The following is a 26,967-nucleotide window of genomic DNA, read 5'->3' as shown; positions in this document are numbered from 1 at the left end:
TGAGCTGGGATGATTCAGCAAAAGCCTCCCCAGGATTTGAAGGAACAAAGCCTCAGGTGAGTCCATAGGTTTCTCCTCCTGGACCCCTTCCTGTAGGGCCTGCTCACCACGATCACAATCGCCCTGATCCTCAGGGCCTACAAGCTTTAAGGAAAGGAGGTCATTATGCCCATTTCAAAGGCGAAGAAACTGAGGTCCAGGGACCTCCAGCAACTGCGTGAAAAGCACATGGAACTGGAAGTGTCCTGTCCCCAAGCCACGTCCTCTCTCTCCTGGGCCCCAAGGCTGCATGACCTTCCTCTCTCGCCTCCCGTTTGGGTCAAGGGCGATTTCACTGTTCCCAGCACCATCGTCGTCCCCACTGCTGACATCTGTCGGACACTTATTCCTTGCCAGGCTCAGAACTAAGCACTCTGCAAGCATGAACTCTTAAACGGCTCACAATTCCTTAATTATCCCACTTTACAGGTAGAACCATTGAGGCCTAGAGAGGTGAAGTGACACAACTAGAAAGTGCTAGAACCAGGATCTACACCCAAGAGCTCTATTTCCAGACTCCAGGCTCTTGGCCACCGCACCGAAATCCCTTAATATACCTGAGGAAACTGAATCTCAGAGAGGTTAAGGGTCTTGCCTGAAGTCACACAGCAAGGGAGCACTGAAGTCAGGATTCAAACTCAGGTCTGACAGCCCCTGGAGGCAGACAGGGATGGGGAACAGGAAGCAGAGGGGGCTGTTTTCTGTGGGGCCTCCTTCACCCTCCCGGCACACTGAGGATCTCCATGCTGGTGGCAGCTGGATAATGTAAGCTCCTCGGCTCCAGCCCACCACTACTGGTCCCGGGTTTATTTTTATCCCCGGTTACAGACACAGTGCTGAACAGAAGCAACCGCCGTTCACTTCTCATTGCTTCACATCATCTCCTGATCTGTCTGCACGGACGACCAGCTCCCCGCTCGAAGGGGATAGAGAGCAGAAGACAGGTCCATATGTCATGGTGGTTTTTAATAGGAAGTCACAAACTCTCTATGACCCGTGTATGGGGGGGGGGTGGTAAATAAGGAGTAAATACCGCATCCTACAGATAAACCCCAGAGCAGCCATCCTGACCAGAACACACAGCGTTGGACAGGCAGCCGGGAAGTGTACGAGCAGTAAGAAGAGGGGAAAGGCAGAGCAAGCCGGGGAGACCGACTTTCCAGGCCGCCCTTTTGCAATTGCAGAATCTCTGGCTGCTGCCTCTCTTCTGCCAGTGAGAAGGAAATGTCCACGTTTGTCTCGGAGGCTATGCCCGCCGGTAACCAGCCATGGGCTGGTGAGGTGCTGTTCTCCTCCCTCCATATCCCAGGCTGGGTGGGAGCAGTGGGGGCTGCCGGAGCCAGGAGGGAGGGATGGCGCCTTGTCCTCATGATGGTGGATTCGTATGTTGCTGTGCCGTGACTTACTGTGTGGTCTTGGGCAAGTTGCTTTCCCTCTCTGGCTCCCACACCCAAAGAAGTGAGACTAGATCAGAGGTCCTGAACCTGAGGTGCTCAGATGGGCCATTAGGAAGGGTCCACGAACCCCGTGATGTTGAGTGTTTGTGTGACTTTTCAGAGTGGAGGTTCTCAAAGGGGACCCTGCTACCACCCCTGGGGTAAGTCTCTATAGGACTTGCACATCCTGCAAAATCTGGATGTCTATGCATCTGAGGCCATAAATAAAGCAAAGCCTTCCCCAGCTGGACGCAGGATTCCAGGAACCTACCAGAGTCCTCACGAGAGATCCGAATCCCATCCCAATTTATTCCAAACAGGGACTCCTCAACATACGTGACAAATTCCCAAAGACAGTGCCAACCGTTCCTAGAAGCGTGCGTGCCCACAAGCACACCGAGTACACACAGAACTTCAGAGCTGGAAGGGGTCTTGGGGTCGCAAAGCTACCATATTGCATGGGGAAACTGAGGCCCTGAGAGTGGAGACAGAGCTGGGGCTGGCAGCCAGGTCCAGGCTCATTCCAGAAGCTTCTATGTCCCTCTTCCTGGCGCACCACAATGCACCATTTCTAATGTGATGGGGGAGGAGGGAGGGCAGCCTCTTGGATCTTAGCCACCCCCAAGGAAGTAAGGCTGGCAGACAACAAGAGGGGCTTGAAAAGCACCCACATGGGGACAACCCAGTCCTGGCCACCTCAGCTGGGCTGTCATGCACTGCACAGCTGAACCCATTGTTAAAATAGTAAAATACTCCCCTCCTGGATGGTGATGTTGTCCTAAGATCCCTTGTTCCTCCTCCAGTCCAGCCCAAACCTCCACGTCATCCAGCAATTTAAGGGTTAACACTCAGCACAGCAGAGGGCCCTCAAGATTCCCCCACACACACTCCAGGGCCCCAGCCATGAACCAGTCTGACCAGTTAGTGCCAAAGTTCAGTATTTTAAATATCACCCATGGCCTGCTCTGTGGCTCCTTATTTGAAACCAAATTTCCTCACGTTCATCATTCACACTTGCGGCTTCCCAGGGAGGAAACTAAGGCACCTTCCTCCTCAAGGTCACCCTGTGAGGGAAGCCTGGGATTCTGAGGACCAAACCTGGAGCACTAACCACTGAGCACCCTCCGCCTCTGCCTCACATGTCCTCCCTGAGCAGGCACATGCCCTGGCATCCCCACATGGCTCTGGGGCTGGAGAGAATAACCGAGCGGGTCCTGCTTCCATGCCAGGCGTGTTAGTCTCTCAGGCTGATGTTTAATTCCTCCCACCTCCAAGAACTAGAACTGAAAGAGGAACTCCCTGGGGATGCAGAAGACTGAAGCGACCCTTGACATCACAGAGAAGATGCTAAAAATAGAGGACATTCATTTCCAGAAAGGTAGATGCAATCAAACAGGAAGCAAAGAGAAATCCCCTTTTGATAAGTCACAGATTAGCTGCAAAGGCATTTTAAAATGAAATGTGAGTTTTTGGATTCAGTTGCAAGGGACCTCCACTTCCCACGAACAGGTTGGTGCAGGCTTATCCCGTCAGAATCTCAGATAAAGCAATCAGAGCAGGGTATGCTCTGCCCTGGAAGAGATTTGAAGCTGGAGCCTGGAGTCTTTGCCCAGAATCTGAACAAACCCTGTTCCCTTCTTTCCCTACTCTGAGACAGACTCAAGGATGAAGTCTCCTGGCTGGTACCAGGATGCACCCCGCATACAATCACTTACAGGTTACACCACCTGTGAAAATAAAACATCGTCTGCTCGGCAGACAGCTGGCTTCTGCCCGACCACTCACTCCAAGCAAAATGTGGTCCTTTCACGGCTCCCAGCTCTCCCATCTCAGGAAGCTTAGAACAGCCACGCTTGCAATAAACCTCCACAATTAAATTATTCAGTTGTCCCTGGAAGGTGGTACAATCTGAGCCCTGTCCTATGTAAGCGTCACCTGGTGTGCCGAGGTGACCCTAGGCAAGGATTCACCTCCCAGCCTCAGGTGAGGATCTCCCATCCAGGGCCAAGGTGCCCACCCACTAGATCAGAACACCCAGAGATCCTTCATGCCAAGCTGGCCAGCCTACGAAGGGTTAAATCACTCAGAGAACTGCTGGCTACTTTCAACAGCTTCTGCTGCAAGGGAGAGGGCAAATTGGGCAGAAGCCACAATTCTGATCGCAATGCCTAAAACATGAGCATATTTTACCCCCTCCCTAGGCACTGAGCCGAAATCTAATTTGGCTTTGGGGTGCCGCTTGGGTGATCAACACTGCAGACTGTGGGTAAATAAATGTGGTCATTTCCTGAACACCCCTCCCCTCCCACCTACCCCCACCCCACCGGCTCAGTACACACCTCCTCGCAACTGGGATTCCAACACCCCCAGCCCATTTGCACAATTGAGAAGAATATCACTTACCACGACACCAGAGGATTGCAGGGGGTATGGGTAAGCCAAATTCTTGCCAACTCCTCCCTTCCCTGCTGGGTGGGAAGATGCTAACTCCCGATGACTTGGTTTGAAAGCTCAGTGGAGGTGCCTGAAAGAAAATTGTTCATTTGACTCACCTACTCTTCCCCAAATAAAATCAAAGCACCAACACACACACACACACACACACACACACACACACACACCCCTACCCCCTAAATCATGCAGGACCAAGACAAAAAGAAATACCACTGCCAGAAGAGGACAAAAGTCAGACCAGTCAGTGGGACCAGTCAGTGGAAAAGGCAGTCCCTCAGGCTGCCCTCCACATGGATGAAGGTTTTCGCTCTGTGAGCCTCTCTTCTCTCTCTCTCTCTCTCTCTCTCTCTCTCTCTCTCTCTCTCTCTCTCTCTCCTCTCTCTCCTCTCTTCTCTTCTCTCTCTCTCTCTCTCTCTCTTCTCTCTGTCATCCACGTAGGCAACTCCGGGCTGCTGGCAAACCAATTGCTTCCCCAATGCCCGAATCAGTGGCGGCTGCCACCACTGCTGCAAAACCCTGTGTGAGCAAGGGAGGGGGCAGCAGCTTCCCGGTGCAGGATAACCAAGCCTACCTCCCACCCGTGATTTATGTGTGAGGTGCCTGGAAAAAGAGGTGGGAGGCCGGGAGGAGAGGCTCGGCGCCCCAGAGATCCCAGCTGGTGGAAACGGCAGTCAGGAGACTGGCGATCAGCACCGCGGACAGCGCTAAGACGCGGTGGGGGAGGGCAGCGAGAGCCCTCCGGCAGCGAAGTTAAGTTATTGGATGGTTAGAGCAGTGAAGGGAGGGCGTCCAGAGGAAGGGGGGGGACGGGACTTCTCAACATCCCTCAGCGAAGTCAACGGCAGCCTACCTACCACACACTTGTTCTAATGTTGTCACTCACTCTCAACGCTAAGGAGCTGCAACTTTGCAGCCCCTTTTCTCACACACGGCCCCAATCCTTCACTGCTCCTCTCTGCTCAGAGAAGAGTTTGACGCCAATGCTGGAGCTTTCCAGTGGTTCCCTCCCCATCGCACCCCCCAAAATCAGCCCAGCTGACCTGTCCTCATCCACAAGGCTGCAGATTTCTGACCTGGACCTCGGGTGCGACGGAATTCAGAGCAGGAAAGATGAGACTTAAAAAAATGAAAAATCTCGAAGGGGCAGGATGGCTTGAATAAGCACTTGACAGGTTCTGGGAACCAGGTGTAACCCCCACACAACCGTGGAAAAGTCATTTAATGTCTCCAAATCCCATCTCTAAAACCAAACTATGCCTGCCCGATTTTCCTAAAGATAGGAAGCAAGAAGTTAAGAAGTAACGATAAGAACACCCACATTGTGGGCTGCTATGATCCCGTGACCAATAATCTCTTCTGTGATGCAAACGTTTTGACAGCGAAAGAAAGGAGCTGACAGCCAGCCCAGGATGGGGTGTTCCTGTCTCTCTTTTCAGCAGGATGCTGGGAGATCATAGGAAGTCTAAATCAGAACACTGAGCCCTGGCCAAAGACCCATCCCCAAAAGATCCAGACTGACCTTCTGAAGTGAAATCACGATAAGGACAAGAAAATACAATCATTAAAGGGAGAAATATACAAAGAGGAACTGATCCCCCCGGCTTCCAGTGTTCCGGACCTCAAGGGGCCTATACCTGCTTACCACGGGGAGAAGACAGGAAATCTTAAACAGACCAAGGTCCGTGTAGACCTTCCCTGCAAAGTGAAGGCGAACACTCTTTAGAAGGGGACCCTCCTCTAAAGCGCCCCCAACTCAGATGGCCCAGGGTGAAATACCATATTTGTCACTGAATTCTCTCCTCCAAAAGTAGAACTTAAAAATGCCGGAAACTGAGAGACCATTTTTAGAGTTTCACCTTATCTGATGAGGAGGATGGTGAGGGGCGGGGGAGGGGGATGGTGAAGGTGATCTTGATGGTGATGATGGTGAAGATTTTGATGGTGGTGGCAAAGGCAGCTATCATTTATTGAGAACCAAATATGTGCCAGCCATGTTTCTAGGAAATTTACCTGCATCATTTCCTTGAATTCTCACCAAGATCCTTTGAAGGTACTATTATCCCCATTTCATAGATGAGGAAACTGAGACTCAAGAAATTAAGTCCCTTGCATAAGGTGACACGGTAAGTGACAAACACAGGATTCAAAACCCTGGGCTGTATGATTCCAAAGCTCATGCTTCACAATGTCTCTCTCAAAGTTCAAACTCATTCGACAATTTTCTTGCAGAATCGCACCGACTCGTTTCTGGGAAAACCCTGTGACACAAGTTTAATCTCCTTACTTTATCCCTGGACAAATGGAGGGCCAGAGAGGGGCAGAGACTTGCCTATAGCCAGAGTTAGAACGTGGCAGAGTTGAGTCTGGAACTCAGGCCTCTCAGATGCCAGGGCCTGGCTTCTAGTACCTAGAACAGTGCAGGGCACATACCCATAGTTGGCCCCGAGCAAATACTTGAATGATCCAAGAAACCCAGAGAGAGACTCAAGTCCCAAGGACCCAAAGGTTGTCTGCCCCACCTCACAGCTTCCCTGGGCCTTAGGCACATGTTCTGGGAGGGTCTGTGATGAAGGCAGGTCCCCCAGGGAATGAAAATAGCTACCACCTGCTGAATGCCTAGACACCTACCAGGTGTCAGGTGCTGTACTAAGCACTTCCCAGTCACTGTCTCCAGTCTTCACAACCACATGGAGCAGGTGCTGTTACCGTCCCATCTCCAGACGAGAAGACTGAGTCTCAGACAGGTGAAGCAAAGCCTCTAAGCTCACACAGCCAGGAAGTGTGGCAGAGGCAGGGATGCAAATCCCCATTCCCTCTGACTCCAAGGCCTGAGTTTTTGCCACCCTGCTAGTTTACCCCCGTGGGGGTGAAAAGGAGGCTCCAGTTGCTGCCCACCCCACCCTAGTTTCAAGTAGAGCAATTGTGCTTTTAACTGTTTTGCAGACTGGGCATCTGCCCAAGTCTTCATTGAAACAGGGCTTTGCAGCAAAATTAAAAAATGATAGTATGGTTGAAATCAGATTTCTGCACCTTCCCTGGTGACCTCGCCATCTAAGAACTAGCCCCGCCTTCTCAGAGGATTTTTGCCCCCACTCTCCTGACCTCCCTGGTCACCATCTCCAAACCCCTCTTCTGTCCCGAGTTCTTCCTCCAAAGGACCAGCTGTCGCCGTAACCCCTCACAGCGCTGCAGCAGAGCTGCCTGGAAACCAGACACCGCCAGGCGGAGCCGGCCAGGCTCTGAGCTCAAAGATGGAGCACTTTTCCTTGTTCCGCTGAGGCCAGAGGCAGCCCTTGAGGATTCTCCATCACCCCCAGGGAGGACGGGTGGTGACGGTGGTGGTGATAACTCTAACAACAAAAGCTACCCACAGTGTTCTGGGTCACTCAGATACACCCTATTATTATTTCATCCTCACAACAATCGTATGTGTTAAGATGCTAATTGCTTTATTTTCATTTTACAAATGAGAAAACTGAGACTCGGCCACCTAAAGCAACTAGCCTGAGGCCATTTCGTTCAAGTGGGGGGACTGGGAGTCGAACCAAGACCCCGTGAGTTTATAACTATGATGCTATCTGGCATCACTAATTATAATTGCCTCTCCCATTTATTTTTGGTGCTTATTATTCACCAAGTGACATACTTTGTCATCCCAGCACTTTTCATGACTTATAACAGCGAAGTTGTGTCCCATTATTTGCCTGTCTTAGAGATGAGGAAATTAGATACAGAGAGGTTAGGTGACTTGCCCGAGTAACACAGCTAGGGACAGGGGAGAAGGAAGGGTGTGACTCTAAGGTGAGACAGCTAAGAAAGAACGTTCCCATTTCAACTCACCAAGGGGGGCAGAAAAATGGCCCCAAAAGATTTCCATGTCCTAATCCCCAGACGAGGGGAATTACCTTACAGCTATGATTCAGGTAAGGATCTTAAAATGGAGCGTTTACCCAGAGTTACCTGGGTGAGCCCAGGTAATCACAAGAGTCCTCATAGGGGAAGAGGGAGGCAGGAGGGTCAGAGAGGAGAGAGAACGAGGGAGTGTGGGAGGGAGGGAGTGAGGGAGAGAGAGAGAAGATGCTATGTGATGCTGCCGGCCTTGAAGATGGAGGAAGGAGCCGCAAGCCAAGGAATGTGGGCTGCCTCTTGGAGTTGGAAAAAGCAAGGAAATGAATTCTCCGCTAGAGCCTCCAAGGGAAGGCGGTCCTGCCGATATCCTGATTTTAGGACTTCTGGCCTTCAGAACTGTAAGAATAAACCTGTGCTGTGTTACGCCAGTGTGTTTGTTATTTGTTACGGCAGCAAGGGGAAGCCAATACAGTCCGTCTGCCGGAGGACCCCAGATGAGAAGCCCACAGCAAAGCAGCTGAGGGAGCACGACTGAGCGCCCTCTTGGCTGGAGGACCCCGTATTTCAATCATATCACATCCTGGCCTAAACAATACAGTGTCTGTGTGTGTGTCTCTGTGTGTGTGTGTGTGTGTGTGTGTGTACACACACGCGCAGAAGGAGGCCCTAAGAGGAAGAATTGGTGCTCAAAGCTTTCGCCTAACCACCAGGCTCTGTTGCAGGTGGCAATGCCAGGCGTGCTGTGCTTTGTTCATTCCTTCCTTCTCTTTTAAGAGCCTCCAGGGAAATGCTTACCACCAGGAACACAAAAGGGAGGAAATGTCACAGGAGCGCAATTCATCCCGGGGGAATCCGTCAAAGACAAAACAAGTAAATGGAGCAGAGAGACAGAAGAGCAAGAGAGAGAGGAAGAGAAAGAGCCAAAAGGAGAGAGAGAATTGTTGGGTCCCTGAGTTTGGCCTATGTGCCCTGACAGACCCCTTCCCACTGGGAAAGGAGAAAGTCTTAAGGAAGCTCATAGCCCCCGGAGGAGAAAATAGGGTAACTACACAGAAGACACTGCAGGACTGGGTGAGACAATAAGTATTTATTCATCAGTCAATTCGGTGTTGTCAGGCAAGATACTACTCGGGGAAGAAGACTGGGACCTGCCTTCCGGTGCTCTGAGCTTCCTTCTTGGCTCCCCAACTCACCAGCTGTGAGGCCTTGGGCATGTCACGTGCATGCTCTGAGCCTCAATTACTTCAACTGTAAAATGGGACTGCAACACCTTCCCCACCTACGTACCAGTGTGGCCAGGATGATTCATTGAGCTAATGGATATGAGTGAGTGCTATATACTCTAAATAAGAAGAGCAGCTACCATTTGTTAAGCACCTACTGTGTGCTGGGTGTTTAACTAGACTCCTTTCTTCTTCAAGGAAGCATCCAGCCCAAAACTACCACGGATTCTGGAGAAGGAGCGTCGGCAGAGACTGTATAATGAACTGGTTTTAAAGGCGAGCTTTTAGGGCAAGGCTGCTTAGGTTCCAGTCTGGCTCTTCCACACACAAACTGTGTGGCCTGGGGGAAGATAATAAACTTCTCTGTGCCTCAGTGCCCCCATCTGTGAAATGGGGGATAATAACAGTACTTCCTCCTACGGTTGTCATTAGGATCACATTAGCTAACCTACGTGAAAGCACAATGAGCAGTGCCTAGCACACAGGAAGCCGGATGTGTATCACCTTTATTTATCATTGTTGCTATTGTGATTATTGAAGAGAAGTATTTTCCAAAGAATGGTACATGTTGTGCTGAGATATAAACAATGATGCTAGGTGGCCTAGAGACACACAGTTTTTTAAGGTTTAAATGTTACATATTTATTTTAAAGTGCATTAGAAAAATAGCATATTTCAATTTCCAGTAGTGACACAATGTTTTCTTCTTTGCAAATGTACTTAAGTCGATATAATGTAGGGCTAAAACAAGCCTGATTTTACCTTCTGTTCCAGCACGTCAATAGCATTGCCAGCCCTGAAATAAGCCCTCTAGGGATGCTGGGTTCACCTACGCCCCCCCCCTTAGTAACTGTATCTCTTAGGGGGCGGCTTCCCAGTTATCCCAGTAAATACAGAAGCATGGTCTTTTCCCAAGAAAATAAAGGAAGCATGCAGCCTCTTCCCTCTCCCCGGTCCGCTCTAGAATCTGCTTCTGGTCTGTAACAAACAAATAACTACGTAACACTTATTGAAGACTGACCATGTGTGTCCCTCATTTGAGCTCCTACAATATATCCTACAATATAGTCTACCCCTCTCCCTGGGTCCACCTGCTTTGTAACTGTTTCTGCCATCAGACTGGATATTCATTTTTTTTAATCTTTCTTTATTATTATTATTATTATTATTTTAATTAAAGTTTATTGGGGTGACAATTATTAGTAAAGTTACATAGATTTCAGGTGTACAATTCTGTATTAGATCATGTATAAATCCCACTGTGTGTTCACCACCCAGAGTCAGGTCTCCTTCCGTCACCATATATTTGATCCCACTTACCCTCATCTACTAACCCCCTTTCCTCTTCCCCTCTGGTAACCACTAAATGATTGTCTGTCTCTACGAGTTTTTGTTTCTCATTTGTTTGTCTTGTTCTTTTGTTGTTTTTGGTTTATATGGCACGTATCAGTGAAATCACGTGGTTCTCTTCTTTTTCTGTCAGACTGGATATTCTGAGAACAGCTCAGTCCTGTATATCTCTGAGTCCTCAGGGCCCAGAACACGTGATATCTGGTCAATGCTGAATAAGTGAATGGTTCTTAGAACTTCTGATGCTTGTATCATTCGTTACCTTACCGTAAGCTCAGGAAGGGACATCTGACCACCCGAAACTGCATGTTTACTTATCATAAATGGGATATGTCAGTAGTTCGTGGGATTCTGCAAGGAGCCCCACACCTTCACGAGGCTGCTATCTGTGAACAATTTTAGGAAGATCTGGGCTAGATCATCACCCGAGATGGTCAACACCAGAGCTGCTGGCCCCAGGAGAGAGCTGAACGAGCTGGGAGAGGCTGGGAAAGCTGACTCGGAGTGAAATCTAAGCTGCCTGAACTTGGACAAGTGGAAAGAAAGGAGGAGAGTGAGGAAGAGCAGCTTGAGAGAAAAGCTTAGATGTCCTGACGCCCACCGAGGCGTTAAGGATGGAGGGGGCTGACATTTGCTGGAAGAATCTACATTTTCCAAAATTAGCTTTAAGCTCTGATGGGAAAAGGATGAATCTATCACGAAGGGGGGTCCCAGGCGCTGTGACTGGAGATGGGGAGGTCAGGAGAGGTTAGGTCTTTCAAAACAATCCTCCAAGAAGACCCTCTCAAACCCTCAGTCTAGCTTTCCCTGGAAATGAATACACCAGATTCCTCAGTCGTGCTGCGGACAGATATTTGTCACCATTCCCCAGCCATTATCTAGTGTTGGGGAGGGAGCAAAGGGAAATCTTGCTCCCCATTGAATGCCTTAGGTACTCACCAAGCACCTAGCAGAATGACTGAGAGGAGTTGGCTTCAAGTCCCACCTCTTTTACTTACTGTCTGTGTGACCTTGGGCAAGTCACTCCACCTCTCTGAGCCTTAGCATCCTCATCTGTGAAATGGGGATAATACTAATACCTACAGCAGTAGTTTGTGGGGATCTTTCAATGAGGTAAAATATGTAAGGGGCTTGGTATAGTCTGTGAAATGCCTGGCACAGAGTAAGTGCTCAACACATTAGCTATTATTATTATTACTATTAATTAAATATTATTACTATTACTATTCTCATTTCATTTGTTTTTCATTATTACCCTCTGCCAGATGCTGGGGATACTGAATGAGCCAGACACCACCTCTCCATGCTACAGGCCAACAGAAGAGATAGAAAAGTGGCCCTCAAATTACAAAACAGTATGGCAAGCGCTATAAAACATACTAGAGAGAGGATGCTTATGCGTAAGGTGGGAGAGGTTGAACAAGGTTACTTCCACGGGAGACCAGGCAAGTGGGGGCGGAGGTGGGGGCATGCCATGTGACCCACCTCTCAGCGCCCCGAGCTTTTCTCCCTCCTGACTCCAACATCTGGGCAGCCTCTTTGCTCCAAGATTTTTCTACATCACACTTATGTAATCCTAACATGACACCACAGATATCCAGCAGGCTTGCAAAAAGAAAAGGCTGGCTCTCCCCACGAATCCCATTTGGCCAAGTAGGCAACGCAGAGGAAGTGCTGCGATAAGGGGGAGAGGCCATCTTTCAGGCAGCAGACGAGCCATGAGATCAGCCGATGGTAGGTAGGTGGCGGGTACCCTGGCACAGGTTTCCTGGAGCGCGATCGAGCGTTACATGTCCAAAACCTTAGAAATTACACACATCTACGGCTGGACCGAGGAGACTGTCTTGAGGAATTTAACCTAAGGAAATAATTAGATGAATGTACAAAGATTACCATCACAGCATTGCTTAGCATGACAAATTGGAAACAATCTAAATGTTCAGCAATACGGGGTCATTTAAATAAATTGTGGGATGTTCCATACCAGGGCAGGTGAAGCCCCTCACTATGATAAAGTGGGGTAGCCCTGAAAAGGAGTTATCTCCATGTGAAAAAGAAAAACTACAAAACGATATCTATAGTTTGATGCCATTCATAGATACGGTCCCTGGGAAGAGAAAAATGCCAGAAAGCCCCTTCCACATGCACATTCTATCCCTCTTCCAAGGTCCTGGTCATTCATTCATTCATTCACTCAATAAACATATGCTGAGGGGCGGCCGGTTTGCTCAGTGGTTAGAGCACAGTGCTCATAACACCAAGGTCGCCGGTTCGATTCCCACATGGGCCAGTGAGCTGCGCCCTCCACAACTAGATTAAAAACAACGACTTGACTTGGAGCTGATGGGTCCTGGAAAAACACACTGTTCCCCAATATTTCTCAATTAAAAAAAAATTTTTTTTAAATGCAAAAACCACAATTACGTTAAAAAAATAAAATAAACATATACTGAGGACTGACTTATATGCCAGATGCTAGGAATACAGAAGGACACCAAAGGGATCCCATCTCTGCTCTTGCCAAGCTTAGAGACTCAAAGGTCACTTCCTCCAGGGAGACCACTCTGATTACACCTCTTCTCTGATCCCTGGTAGTCACCTCAGAATTTCTGAAGGGTGATCACAGCAATTTCCCAAGACCTCAGCTAAGTTCTTTACATGCAGGCTGTTGTTTAATATTTACAGCAACCCTGGAAAGTAAATCCTGGGACTGATCCCTGTTTCTAAGAGGAGAAGACTGAGGCTCAGAGAGAATAAGATATTTGTTCAAACTCACACACTAGCAAGTAACCAAGAAGGGACTCAGCCCACGTCTGTCTGACACTGGAGCCCATGCTCTTAGGCACAGTGTTTGCATTGAGCCAGCACTGAAGGGCCTGGAACAGGGAACTTGTCTGCTCTCCCAAGAGCCTTTCCCGACTGCTCCTGACACAGTTGGACGCTCCTCTTCTCTGCTCCCATTGCATATTATTCAGACACCTTCACAGCCTGTCTCCTTCCATCGTGACACCCAGTGTGAGGGAGGGAGACATCTGACCACTCGAAATCGCAGGTTTAGTTATTACCAAGGGATATGTATGGAGTGATGAGGACTCTGCAAGGAGCCCCATGTCTTCCAGATGCCGGTCTCTCCCAACAAGTTTAGATGGACTTGGACTAGATCACCGTCCCAGGAGATTCCTGCTACAGTTGCTGGCTGTGTCCCGATCTCAGTTCCTTGAGCACAGGGGACCACATCTGTCTTATGTCCCTAACACAGTCTGTGGCACAGGATAAATACCCAATAAAGAGTGGATGGATGGATGAATGCTTGAATGAATCGAGTGGGTACCATTTTTGCCCTGTTTCCTAGATAAAAGCTTTCTTTCTGTGACGTGGACGCCTATAGTTCACGGAGCCTTCCACCATCACCTTCACACCCTAGAACAGGGGTGTCCAGACTGCGGCCCGCGGGCCAACTGCGGCCCACAATCCATTGTTAACTGGCCCTCAGCAAATTCCAAAAACATATTTAGTTTACTTAAATAAACCAGGTGAGGCAATACGTACTTCACCTCGAGTGAGTGGCCCGGCTGTTTGTGTATTTTACTGCATATGGCCCTTGGTGAAAAACGGTGAAAAAAAGTTTGGACACCCCTGCCCTAGAAACTACAAAGAAACTGAGCAGAAAGAAATTCAAGCCACCCACTCACCCAGGGACCCTCTTGCGAACCTGGACCCTGTGGACGAGGAGATGTGGAGAAAAGATAGGAAGTGACAGTTGTGGAGGAAGTCAGGGGCCTATCTCCTGCCCCAGAGCTGATGGCTGTAAAGGTGCAGCCTCGTGGAAACATCCCTGCTCACTCAGACAGCAAACCCCGGAACCTCGCACAAGCCCTTTCTAGTCCAGGAAACAAAGAGAGAGAAAGCCCCAGGGGCTATAGTCTGGCTGCACTTGAAAATGCCTCGTGGTTTTTCACAGAAACCAGGTAAGTTCCAGAGGGTACTTTTCATAAAAGTTTATATGTCATTCTCAAGTCGACCTGGAGGGGCATCAAAAGCACAAAATCGTGTCTCCTAATTGGCCTATCCTGATACTCCCATAATTCACTGCAGGGAAAGGGAGCAGAGGTTCTGAGACTCTCCATCCTCACCTGTAAAAAAGAATACCTTCTTCCGTAGATGTTTATAAGGATCAAAGGGGATTGAAAAACATGGGAGAGCCCAGTACAGAGCTGAGCAAATAGTAAGTGTTCAACGAATACCTGCTGAATCGGAAGGCAATAAAAATCACCACTAAAACACCAATGTTATCTGGAAGAAATAACTTTTCCAGGCTAGCAAGATTACATTTATCAGCCTGTCCCTAGCAGGGGAAAGAGACTTGAAAGAATGAATGCAGGACTGGTAAGTTTTGAAGGAAGAAGAGAAAAACTAGGGATGATGAGGTGTTTTCTAGGTCAGGCCAAGGTGGGCACCAAAAAGAGAGATATGAGAGCACTGTATCCACAGCGGGGAGAAAAGGGTGTAGAGACACGGAAGAAGAAAAGGAAGATGGACCGAAGGAAAGTTCTGCTGATTTCACTAAAGACCTCAGAGCGTGGTGGGAAACATGAGACGTAGCATCAGAAGACCTGAGTCATAATCAGCACCTGTTTGGTTGTAAGAAACAGAAACCCCTCCGAGGCCCAGTGTCCAGCCTCTCGGCCACCGACAACTTTCGCCTGGACAACTCCTCCAGTTCTACTTCCTTATAGGGCATTCTCTACACACAGCCAAAGATATATCCTCAAAACCAAATCAGGACATGTCATTCCTTCTCTTGAAACCCATTCTGGTATCTCCTCACTGCACTTTAATAAAAAAGGTTTTACTTGGTCTACAGGTCCTGCATCACCTGCCTCCCACGCCACCCACCCCCACCACCATGCCTCTTTGCCCTCATCTCCTACCACCCTCCCCTCTCTCACTATGCTCCAGCCTGAGGCCTTTCTTCTGTTTATCAAACACCCAAGCTTATTGCTACCTCAGGGCCTTTGCACCAGCTGTTCCTTCTGCCTGGACTACTTCCTCTTGTTCTTTGCAAGGTGGGTTTCCTTTTTGTCATTCAGGTCCCAGCTTCAGTCATTTCCTCAGAGAGGCCTTCTCTGATCACCTCCCCCTCTGTTTTAGTTTTCTGCATAGCACTTATCACCATCTGATGGTTTCGTGTTAATTTAGATAGATAACTGATTGATAGATAGGTTGGTAAACAAATGGATCGTCTGTTTCTCTTACTACAATATAAGTTCCATGAGATTAGACAACTAATAGTCTGTCACAGCTGTACCCCCAGAACCTAAAATAGTGCCTAATATATAATAGGTGCTCAATAAAAATTTGTTGGATGGATGCGTGAATGGGTGGATGGACAGATGTATCCAAGGACAGGCTATGGAATTTAGCCAGGTGTCATATGATTTGGACGAGGTCCATCGTAAACCATGTTTTCTCCCTGTCTTTGACCCCAGGGTATTTCTCTGTCTCTTGTCTATCTCTGTCTCTTTTTAAATAGCTTTTTATTTTGTAATGATTTCAGATTTACAGAAAAGCTGTGCGTCCCCATATGCCCTTCATTCATCTTCTCCTAATGTTAACATCTTACATTACCATGGCACATTTGTCAAAACGAAGAAATTTACATTGGTACAGTGCTATTAACTGACTTCATTCGGATTTCACTAATGTCATTTTTGGTTGTTCTAGGATTTGACATTGCATTTAGTCATCACGGATCTTAGTCTCTTCCAGTCTGTGACAGTTTCTCAGTCTTTCCCTATTTCATGACCTTGACACCTCTGAAGAATATTGGTTAGGTATTTTGTAGACTGTCCCCCCAACTTGGACTTGTCTGATGTCTCTCATGATTACACTGGAGTTATGGATTTGGGGGAGAAGAATCCCCCAGAGGTGAAAAGCCCTTCTTGTCACATCACATCAGGGGACACCCGCTACCAACAGGACTATGTGTCAGCCACGGTCCTTGGGTTGCATATGACCTGAGTCTTCTTGGCCCAGCATTTCTACGCCTCTGCTATTTGACCACAGACTCTGTGCCTCTGGATTTATCCAATCGGCAGTGCCCATGGGGCTGGGTGGGGGGCAGGGTCATGTAGCACGAGCAGAGGGAAGGGGCAGATGGGTGAAGTTTCTTTTAGGAGGCTGTATCAGTTTTCTAGAGCTGCCGTAAGAAATTACCACCAACAACAAACTTGTTCCCTTGAGTTGTGGAGGCTAGAAGTCCAATGTCAAGATGCCAGCAAGGCCATGTTCTCTCCCGAAGGCTCTGGGGAAGAATCTGTCCCGGGACTCTCTCCCAGCTTCCGGTGGTGGCTGACAATCCTTGGTGTCCCTTGGCTTGTGGCCGCATCACTCCAGGCTCCGCCTCCATCCTCACGGGGCCTTCTTCCCTCTGTCCCTTCTGTGTCTGTGTCTTCACCTCTCCTTCCTCTAAGGATGCCAGCCACATGGGATTAGGGCCCGCCCAATTGCAGCAGAACCTCTTCTTCCCTCCCTAATTCTACCTGCAAAGACCCTCTTTTGACACAAGATGACATTCTGAGGTTCCAGGAGGTTATGAATTTGGGGGGATGCTATCCCACCCAATGCAGGCAGGTATGATCGGTGGGGAGGCAATGGGATCTGAGTCCCAGCTCTTCTCTGCTAGAGGACTGGCCTTGGACAAATCATTACCTCTGCTGCCTCACCTTCTCCATCTATAAAATGGGAGGAGGTGATGACAACATTATTTGCATCACAGGGATCAACTGAGCTAGGAGCTATGACAGCACCTTTGACTCTGTGAGACACTTGATAACTATGAGGTCTTATCTTGTCAGCCATGAGAATGTGCCTTGCAGACGTCCAGCTACAGGAAGCTTAAGTGACCAAGTGTCCCAGCCGCTCTGCTCTCAAATCCATCGGGGCCAATGAGGCCACACTTTCCACGGGCTGCTCCCAGCCACAACCGAGTGCAGCAGAGACACTAAAACAAGCGTGACCCTGGGACACACAGGGCTCCTCGAACAGCGACGAGGGCTGGAGGACTCCTCGACATCTTGCGGAAATGCCCTGCGACTGCAGGGAGCCTGGGTAGCTCCCAGCCAACCTCCCTTCCCTCTCCCCTGCACTCAGCGCCTGGTGGCTCTGGAAGCCTTCCTGGCTCTCTTTCTATTTTCTCCCATAAGTGTTTCCACTAATTAAATCTTTGCACATTGAATCCCGTCTTGGTGTCTGCTTCCTGGAAGACCCAGAACAGCACAGTATCCCACAGATTCTCGCCGGAACACACTTCCTTACTCCTGAGTGCCCTCTGGGTAAATCACCTTTACCCCATAGTAGGTCCATGAGGTCTGGGTGGAGCTGTCGCCATCCTCTACTCTAGGGGCTGGCACATGCCCCAGCCTGCCCTAGCCATCTATTTCATACCCGTGGCCACAATGTTTGATACAGAGAAATGTATGTGACCCGAAGCAAACCCATGAGATCCCTACTGAAACTTTTGCTACAGTAGTGCTCTTCTTACAAAGGAGGTATACCCTTCACATTGGTTCGCTAAGCCTGGGGCTGCGATGGGGGCATCTTTACCACCCTCCAGCCTGAGACTGAAGTCTATGCAAAAGAGAGAGCGATGTGAGAAATGGATTTCTGCCATTATTTGAGCACCTGGATCCAGCTGTGCCTGAAGCTCCTACACTTGTGCATAATATAGGTCAGTACATTACTTTTTAAAATTTTTTATTTTTCACCTTAGCCTATTTGAGTGTTTCAACTAAAAAACACAAAGGAAGTTCATAATTCTCCTGATACCATTCTTCAACGTGAGGTCCAGACGATGAGATTGTGACTTTTGGAACTACACAGTCCAGGAAACATCAAGGATGGACAGAACAGATTCTTCTAATTCTATGTGTGAACAACTTTCAGGGTGTCAGAAGGATTAAGGATGAAAAAAGAAACCAACCAAGGCAGCATCAGCGGGAGCCAGTTCGGCTTTAGGCCGCTTTTTCAAGAAAACCTCTCCACAATTAGGATTTCCAAATATAATCCCTCTCTCATCCGACAGAAGCCTGCACCTAGACAGCTACTTCTACAAAGAAGAGAAATAAAATCTGTCTGTTTTCTGATGAATCACAAACACATTTCATCTCTGGCTTTTCTTCTGTTTTGAGATGGCATCAAAAGAAGGTATTTCCCCTCTTTTAAAAAGAAATTAAAATTCATGGGGATTGCTATCAATACATTCATTCTGCTCTTCTCCCTACATGTAGCTTCTTTTGGCAAATGCCGCTGCCTCCCAGTTGGAAGAAAGGCTGATGTCAGACCCATGATAAACCACTGTTAAAAAAGCATCTTAGCCATTCTTTGCTTGGCACTAAACAGGAGGCAAGACTCCGTGGTCCCTTTTCTCTTAGGTCAATGTAAAGAGCGCCCCGCCGGCTGAGGCACCGTCAGCAGGACTCCAGAATTTAACCGTATTACAGCCTGCGAGGCATTTCCAACTCAAGGCGCAATCTCCCTCCTTTGGAAATAAAAATAAACAATAAACCATTGACGTTTAGCTAGAGGCACCATTAATTAACGTAAGGAGACCAAACTTCACTAGGCAATTACCTTCCCGTTCCTAAGTCAGTGCGGATGGCCAACGCCAGGTTTGTTTCATATTAGAACCTTCTGCCCCTGTCTCAGAGGTGTCTCCATCTCTGGCATGGCTTTGATGGCAGAATGCAAAGGCACCTACGGGTTCTTTAAATAGATCTCTGCTCTGGCTGCCTTGACAGCTAATGGCCAAAGGATGCTAACACGCAGTGGCATCTGTGTTCGCAAAAGCACGGAAGTTTTTCGTCAACTGGCTTGCTCCTTTATTAAGAGGAAAAGCAATCAGGCATGCAGGAGCAAAGCGGACTAGGGGATTTGAACCAAAGAACTGCACTGAGCAGATGCCCAGAGATGAGGACTCCAATCAATAATAATAATAATTAATAACAACAACAACATTAATGGTTATAACAACAGCAGCAGCAGCAATGGCTGATATTTGCTGAGCACCTCCTGCAAGTCTGGCTCAAAACCATTGCTTTATAAGCATGACCTCACTGAAGTCTCACAATAACTCTAAGAAGTAGGTACTAATATTATCTCTGCATAATGAGAGTGGTGGATTGGTTGCAAAAAAAAATGGCTCTAATTCTTCTTTTCCCTGTACCCACAGCCCTTGCAATGTGGCTTCGTATTGTAATGTGATTTTGCAGCTCTGTCCATCAAGAGATGGAGTTAATGTCTCCACCCCTTGAATGGAGTGGGCCCTTGTGTTGCTTTGGCCAATAGAACGCCAGGAGCCTGGACTCCAATGGGCCTTGCAACTTCTACTTCTTTTGAACCCTTCCCCATAATCAGCCCAAACCAGCCTGCTGGAAGATGAGAGGCTACGTGAGGCAGGACTGCGCCCCAGCCAAGCTCTCCCTCACCAGCTAGTTCCCAGAGACCCCCAGCCCATAAGCAAGCCTAGAAAGGTTAGGCACGTCCTGCCTAGATCTTGGGCAACAACCCAGACAGGAGGTCCAGGCGGTGACGCCAGTTATGCGGACTCTCAGTCCAGTGCTCTCAGGAGTCTCCGGGACATTGGCAGCTGGACAAGGCTTAATGCTCCCTCTTTATAAACATTTTGTTCCCATGTAATCACCCTCACAGTCTGGATATGGACAGCAATCGAGACAGAGACAGACACATATATTGTTTCTCAACATGGCTGGTTCCTTTGTCGAGGCAGGCTGTGTACATCTTCCCCACGTCCTTGCCCTCCCCAGTGCCTTTCTCTCCAAAGCAGACTTGTTTCTTGATTTTCTTTTCTGGCAGCCCCAGCCTTCCCGACCCCACCTGTCCTCTCACTGTGGCTGGTGGTAACGTGAGCAATGAAATGACTATCCACTGACATCAGCCAATGAAGGAAGATTCTGTGGAAGGGGGAATAGCAACATTATTATTTTTTTTAATATATGCCGCCTCTACCGTCTGTAAAAAGCTTTAATCTTTCCCTGCAGGGGATTAAACCATTTCAAAGTAGCAAATGAAAACTCATTTAATCTCTCCATTCAAATATGTGCCATCAGCCGATAGATTATTAAAGGGGGAAAAAAGATGACAGTGCTGAAAGTGAGAAAGAATAAACAGACTCCGTTTGGACTAGCAATCAAAACTTCAGAGCTGGAGTCAGGCCTCGAATTGGAAAAAGAAGAGGGAGATTCTTTTCCGCTCCACGGAGCCAATTCCACAGTCATTCCAGTTTATTTCTTTTCGCATCTGCACAGCCCTTTTCCTCCGGGAAAGGCTGCATTCACTTTCTCCTCCTCTTGAAATTTCTGTGCAAGCCGAGGAGACGAACATCCCAAATGACCATAGTGATAAGACCGAACAACTACCGCGCATGTACCATGTGTCGATGCCTCATCCAAGCACTTGACATGTTATGTAACCCATTCAATGACCACATCACTCTATGCAGCATGTACCATTAGTATTCCCGTTTTACAGATAAGGAAACGGAGGCACAGAGAGGTGACAGACCTGAGGCTGGAAGAGGTGGAAGGCCCAGGGACCTGGGCTGTGGCTCCCACGCTCCTAACAGTTCCACTCCACAGCTTCCCAAAGCCACACCACACTGTCCCCTGAGATCAATCACTGTCACGGTCACGTGCTGTTTCTCTTCCACAGCACTCTCTACCCTTGTCTGCCCTGCTCTGTAGACACTGAGCGCACGGGAAGCAAACCTGTACAGACTGCATCCTTGGCTCCCTTGCCTACTGAGTTCAGCCAACGGGAGGCGCTGGCAGGAGATCAGAGATGGGAGGACAGAGAGGTTGGGGTATTTATTCCTATGCCCCCTTCCTGCAGTCACCGGGAGTGGGCCAATTCCTTTGGCTGAATGCCACACAGTCCTCGTCAGGTGGCTCTTTCCACAACCTCTCTCTCAAGGTTCAGGTCACTTTTCCCTCCGCTCACCCCTCAATCCCTAGAGGTGGTAACCTTCTCCAGGTCTCTGTACAATCTTTGGCAGAACCCCTAAGCCCTGCCTTCATCTTTATAAAGAGCCCTTTCAAATGCTGCAGATTCCCTGGGTGGAATGTGCCTCTAGGACAGTGCATCAGAATTTCCTCAGACTGTCATTTCACAGACGGCAGACAGCCTCAGACAGCGAGGGAAGAGGGATATTCGGTACCCTTAGGAAACGGTCACTGGTCCATCAGGACCTCTTCTGATCATACTGAGAACATCTATAAATCACTTTTTCTAGAACTATCTAAGGAGTGCCTTCTAGATAACAGCCACCATAGGCACAACCAGGGTCCCTGCCCTCATGGAAGAGCAAAAACATTAGAGGGAGAATCAGGACATTTACAAAATAAGCGAGAACTAGAATGGCATTGCCACTGTGGAGAGTGAGATGAAGGGAAAGCGTTTGTAACGGGGGAATGTCCTGAAATGAGTGATACTTGGACAGAAGGATGAGTAGGGGAAACGGACAAGCAGGGTGTGTGTGTGTGTGTGTGTGTGTGTGTCTCGTGTGCAGTGACAAAGAAGGATGCTCCTGGCAGTCAGTGCCTGGGGCCACGGAGTCTAAACGTCCTGTAATGCACAGGACGGCCTGTAGCATGAAGACGGATCTGCCCTGGATATGAGAGCTCCCCCTTTGTGAAACAAAGTCATCAGCGACGCCTTCCAGGCCCTCTGAGAAGTCTGTCTACACCAGCTCCCATCTGGCACGAGGCCAGGTGGGGTTGGGTGCCGGGAGGGAGACAGACTGGAGTGGATTCTCGTGAGAACCTTGTCCTCAGAGGACAGGAACAGAGACGAAAGGAAAAGGGGAATGGAAGGAAGGGAGGAGTATGGGGGCATCTCCTTTTTGGAAATTTTAGAGTGAGAGCAGAGTGAGAGAAGACTTCTAAAAAGTAAGAATAAGTGAATGAACTAATCAGAAACTGTTTGGGAGACAATGAGGAAAAACTGAGGGTTGCTAGATGGGCGGGGGGAGTGGGGGGTGGGGGGGAGGGTGAGGGGATTGGAGGGCAGTCGGTGACCACAGGATGGCCACGGGGTTTGAAAATTAATCTGGGGAACGTAATTTGGTGGTTACCAGAGCGTAAGGGGGTTGGGGGGTGGGGGATGAGGGTGAGGGGGATCAAATGTACGGTGATGGAAGGGGAGCTGACTCTGGGTGGTGAACACACAGTGTGATTTATGGATGATGTGATTCAGAATTGCACAACTGAAATCTATGTAATTCTACTAACAATTGTCACCCCAATAAATTTAAAAAAAAAAAAAAAAAAGTAACTGCTGTCCCTGTAGATCTGTGGCTTTTCAAATCCTTTGCACCAAGACCCATAGTAAGAGCCACGTGTTGCATGACAACCCAGGTCGTAGACGCATGTACCCAGAGGTGTGACTGAAGCAAAAGTTTCCTAAACCACACTTATCCTCCCCATCCGTGACGATGTCTGCTACGTTCTATTCGGCTCTACGCTGAATTCTACCGACTACATTGGCTTCACAACTTCCTAATAGATCTCCATGCTCGCTTTGAAAAACCCTGCTGAAGACATAACTAGAAGAAAGTATTTTAAAGGCAAAAAATGTGATAACACATTATGTGGATGAGCATCTGGGGAAATGAGCACGCTGTGTACTACTAGTGAGAGCGAGAATTCATACAATTCCATCAGTGGGCCTTTGGCCGTCCGTGTCAATATTTTAAATGCATTTGACTCTGCAATTCCACTTGCAAGAATTTCTTACAGATTTAGTCACACGAGTGCTCAAAGATGGTTGTCCAAAAATATTCATTGCAGCACTGTCTATAGTGATAGACGATTGAGAACAATCTTAAAATAATGTCATAAAATAAATAATCTTAAAATAAATGCCCATCAGTAGGAGACTGGTAAAAATGCAGCATGAGACATCTCATTAGTACAGACTTCTAAGCAACCATGAAAATAAACGAGGCAAGTTTACACGAACCCAAATGGAACAAGGTGGGATAAGTGTCCTTATAAGAAGAGGAAGAGAGACCAGAGTGTTCTCTCTCTCTCTCTCCCTCTCTCTCTCTTTCTCTCTCTCTCTCTCTGCCGTATGAGGACACAGAAGGTGGACCTGCAAGCCCAGAGGAGGTCCTCACCAGGAAACGAATCAGTCAGCACCTTGACCTTGGACGTCACAGCCTCCAGAACAGTGACAAATAAATGTGTGTTGTTTAAGCCCCCCAGTCTATGGTATTTGGCTATGGCAGTCCAAGCTGACTAATAGAAATACCACGGAGCTATTGAAAAATAGAAGAAACATACATATGCTGACACGGAAAAAACTTCAAGTTATTATGTTGGGTGGAAAAGCAAGTTGTGGTTACAGTATTACAATATTGTCAATTTATATAAAACACACATTCATATACTAATACTCTATATTAATATACAAATGCATAGAAAATTATCTGGAAATAGAAGCGTCCAACAAATGATTCGATATTTCAGAAGTAGGGGAGAGTCAGGTCAATGAGGATGTTAGCTTTGTTTATAAATTTAAAATTAAAAAATATGTCTTTGTCAATTACTTATGTACATAAAAATTATTTCAGAATGTGCCCCAGCCCCCCACAAAGGGTTTAGAAAGAACAGCCTGTCCCAGGCCATATAGTCAGTCAACTTCAGAGCTATTTCTAGAATCCAAGTTCTACAGTCTACCTCCCAATCTCAGCATTCTTCCCACTACCACATTGTTCACCGCCTTAATTTTGGAACCAAGAAAAATTACATTTTCTTGCTCAAGAGAGAATAAGGCAGGACTTCCAGTCCCACAGACACCAATGAGGAGATAATGTTTTTATGCACTAAATGTAACATGGTTAGATCTCAACAAGGTTAGCTAGGACAATTAATTACAAAGCCTTCTAACTGACAGCAACACCCAAATTAGCTTCCACATCAGCTTGAGGAAACTAATTTCATTACAGTGAGGAGTTTGATGATGGTGGCAGGGGTGGGGGGTGGGGGGAGGGGGGCGGGTTCTGATGCCTTTTAAAAAAGAAGAGGGTTCACTTCAAAGTGAGGTGGAACTCTAATCTAGAGTGACTCCGTAATTCTACCACAAGAACGATGTCCGCCCTTTAAAACTGACGCTCAGTAGGAGAAAGCTGGAAGGAAGGAAGACGCCTCAAAGAGGTGCCAGGTTGAAACCTGCAAGAGACCTCGCGAGAGGAAAATACAAAGATTAAAAGTCTCAGAAAGTTGATTATCAATTCTAGTAACAGCTAACATTTATTTATTCAGTCAAAAAAAATACTGAGTACTGACTGCCAGGCACTGGGAACATAACAGTGAACAAGACACGTGAAACCCCTGCCCCCGTGGAGCTGACATCCTGGCACTACACTGAGCGCTACAATAATCTGGGTGGGTAAAGAGGGAGGACCAGGGTAGGACATTTCTAGTTTAAACACAGAGAGTGGTCAGCGAAGGTCTCACTGAGGTGACATTGGAGCAAAGACTTAAAGAAGCAAAAGAGCAAGCCCAGCAGATATCTAAGGGAAGTTTGTTCCAGGCAGAAGGAAGAGCAAGTGCAAAGGTCCTGAGGTAGGGACAGGCCCGGCACGTGGTTAAGGAGCAGCAAGAGACTAATATGGCTGGAGCAGAAAGAGCAAGGGAAGAATCCCAGGAAATAAGATGAGAGAGGAAGCCAGGCGCCAGATGGGGTAGGCCCTGTAGGCCGCTGTAATGACAGGCTTTTCCTCAGACAAGCAGGAGACTTAGAAGACCTTCAAGAAATAGAGTAATATGAATTCACAACCACTGATACTCTGAGCGGGAGCAAGGGCAGAGTTGGGGAGACCAGCTAGGAGGCTACTGCCAGAATCCAGGGAAAGATGACTCATTGGATATTTCCTGGGAGCCAGGGACTTTATAAACCCTACCTTTCACTTTTATTCCTTTTAATTGAGATACAATCCATATCCCATAAAAGTCACCATTTTTTAAAGTGGACAATGCAATTGTTTTTAACATACGAGGTCTGACACTTAAGTTCGCGAACTCATCCTAGCAAAAGTGCTACATACCTCATGGCTGAATATCACTATGGTCACCTTTGAAGTCCTCCCCTTGGGAAGCTATGCACTGACGCTAGTGCCTCGTCCACCCTTCAAAGCAGTTTTGGAACTCTTTTTCTGGAATGGCTATCAGAGCTGTCGTCGTATTACCCTTGATGTCCTGAATGTCACCAAAGTGTCTTCCTTTCAATATTTCCTTTATCTTCGGATAAAGGAAGAAGTCATTGGGGGCCAGATCAGGAGTGTAGGGAGGGTGTTCCAATACAGTTACTTGTTTACTGGCTAAAAACTCCCTCGCAGACAGTGCCCTGTGAGCTGGTGTGTTGTTGTGACTAGGGTTTCCGGGCGGGAATTCCGGCTCATTCTCAGGAATTTTTTTCTTTTCCCCATTTCCAAATCCCGAGCAATAAACTGTTTTCTGTTCTCCATGATGAATTGTTTCATCATGGAGATGAAAGTGATGGCCAATACTACCAACCACCTGAGTTCAAGGAGCCGATTTTCCCGATTTCCTGACCAACTTTTCTTGGGATTCAGGAACGGAAAAGTGAAAAAATTTCCTGAGAATGGGCAGGAATTCCCACCCAGAAAACCTAGTCGTGATGCAAGAGCCATGAATGGTTGGCGAAAAGTTCAGGTCGTCTAACTTTTTCACGCAGCCCTTTCAGCCCTTGCAAATAGTCAACTTGGTTCACTGTTTGTCCAGTTGGTACAAATTCATAATGAATAATCCCTCTGGTATCAAAAAAAGGTTAGCAACAGCGTTGCACCAAGTTCACAAACTTAGTTGTCAGACCTCGTATCCACAAGGTTGTGCAACCATCACCACTGTCTAGTTCCTGAGAATTTTCATCACTCCCCCAAAAAATCCTGTATCAATTAACAGTCATTCCCTATGTCCCCCCTCCTCATCCCCGGACACCACTACCCTACTGTCTCCATGGATTTTCTATTCTGAACACTTCTATCCGTGGAGTCATATAACATGTGGCCTTTCATTTCTTGCTTCTATTCAGCATCATGTTTTCAAGATTCCTCCATGTTGTCACATGTGTCAGGATTCTCTTCGCTTCTCTGGCTGAAGAATATTATAATATCTTATTAAATCCCCACAAAAGTCTGTGGAAGAGGAAGATACTAGCATTATTATGCCCAGTTTTCTGACGAGGAAACTGTAGCACAGAGAGGTCAAGTAACCTGCTCAAGGCCAAACTAGAGAGTGGACGCGCTGGCGTGGAACTCAGAAGTCTGACCCAATGCTCACCCGCTTCACCACTCTGGTCAGTGCCATGCTAAACGGTGGCATCAAACAGAACCTTAGCAAGGCCCCTCGTTGGACTGGGGAAACGGAGCCTCTGCTTTCAGACAGAGTCGGGCAAGCTGTGACTGAAACTCCGACGCCGTAACTTCCTGTTCAGTCGGGTTCCACTTTAGCACCTTCTTGCTGTACCGGTGGCTCCTTCTCATTCTGGGTGGCGTCAGATAAGAGTGGACCACGGGG

At 47.9% G+C, this 26,967-nt stretch overlaps 1 protein-coding gene across 8 annotated transcripts in view; it reads right to left on the bottom strand.

Moving 5' to 3' along the window:
* The window catches only part of RPH3A (rabphilin 3A), a 228,003-nt gene that overhangs the window by 92,581 nt on the left and 108,455 nt on the right, over nucleotides 1-26,967 (bottom strand). For 2 of the 8 annotated variants that reach the window (XM_033098349.1, XM_033098350.1), the window contains exons 1-2: nucleotides 4,140-4,489; nucleotides 3,879-3,999 (exon numbers count right to left, since the gene is read on the bottom strand). The gene's annotated coding sequence lies outside the window, so the exon portion shown is untranslated. The other 6 variants (XM_033098344.1, XM_033098353.1, XM_033098346.1 and 3 more) reach the window with 5 other exon arrangements.

The sequence above is a fragment of the Rhinolophus ferrumequinum genome, chromosome 25, assembly GCF_004115265.2.
Source record: "Rhinolophus ferrumequinum isolate MPI-CBG mRhiFer1 chromosome 25, mRhiFer1_v1.p, whole genome shotgun sequence".
Lineage (NCBI taxonomy): Eukaryota > Metazoa > Chordata > Mammalia > Chiroptera > Rhinolophidae > Rhinolophus > Rhinolophus ferrumequinum.
Note: the sequence above shows the minus strand (reverse complement) of the source record. Positions and strands in the feature narration are given on the sequence as shown.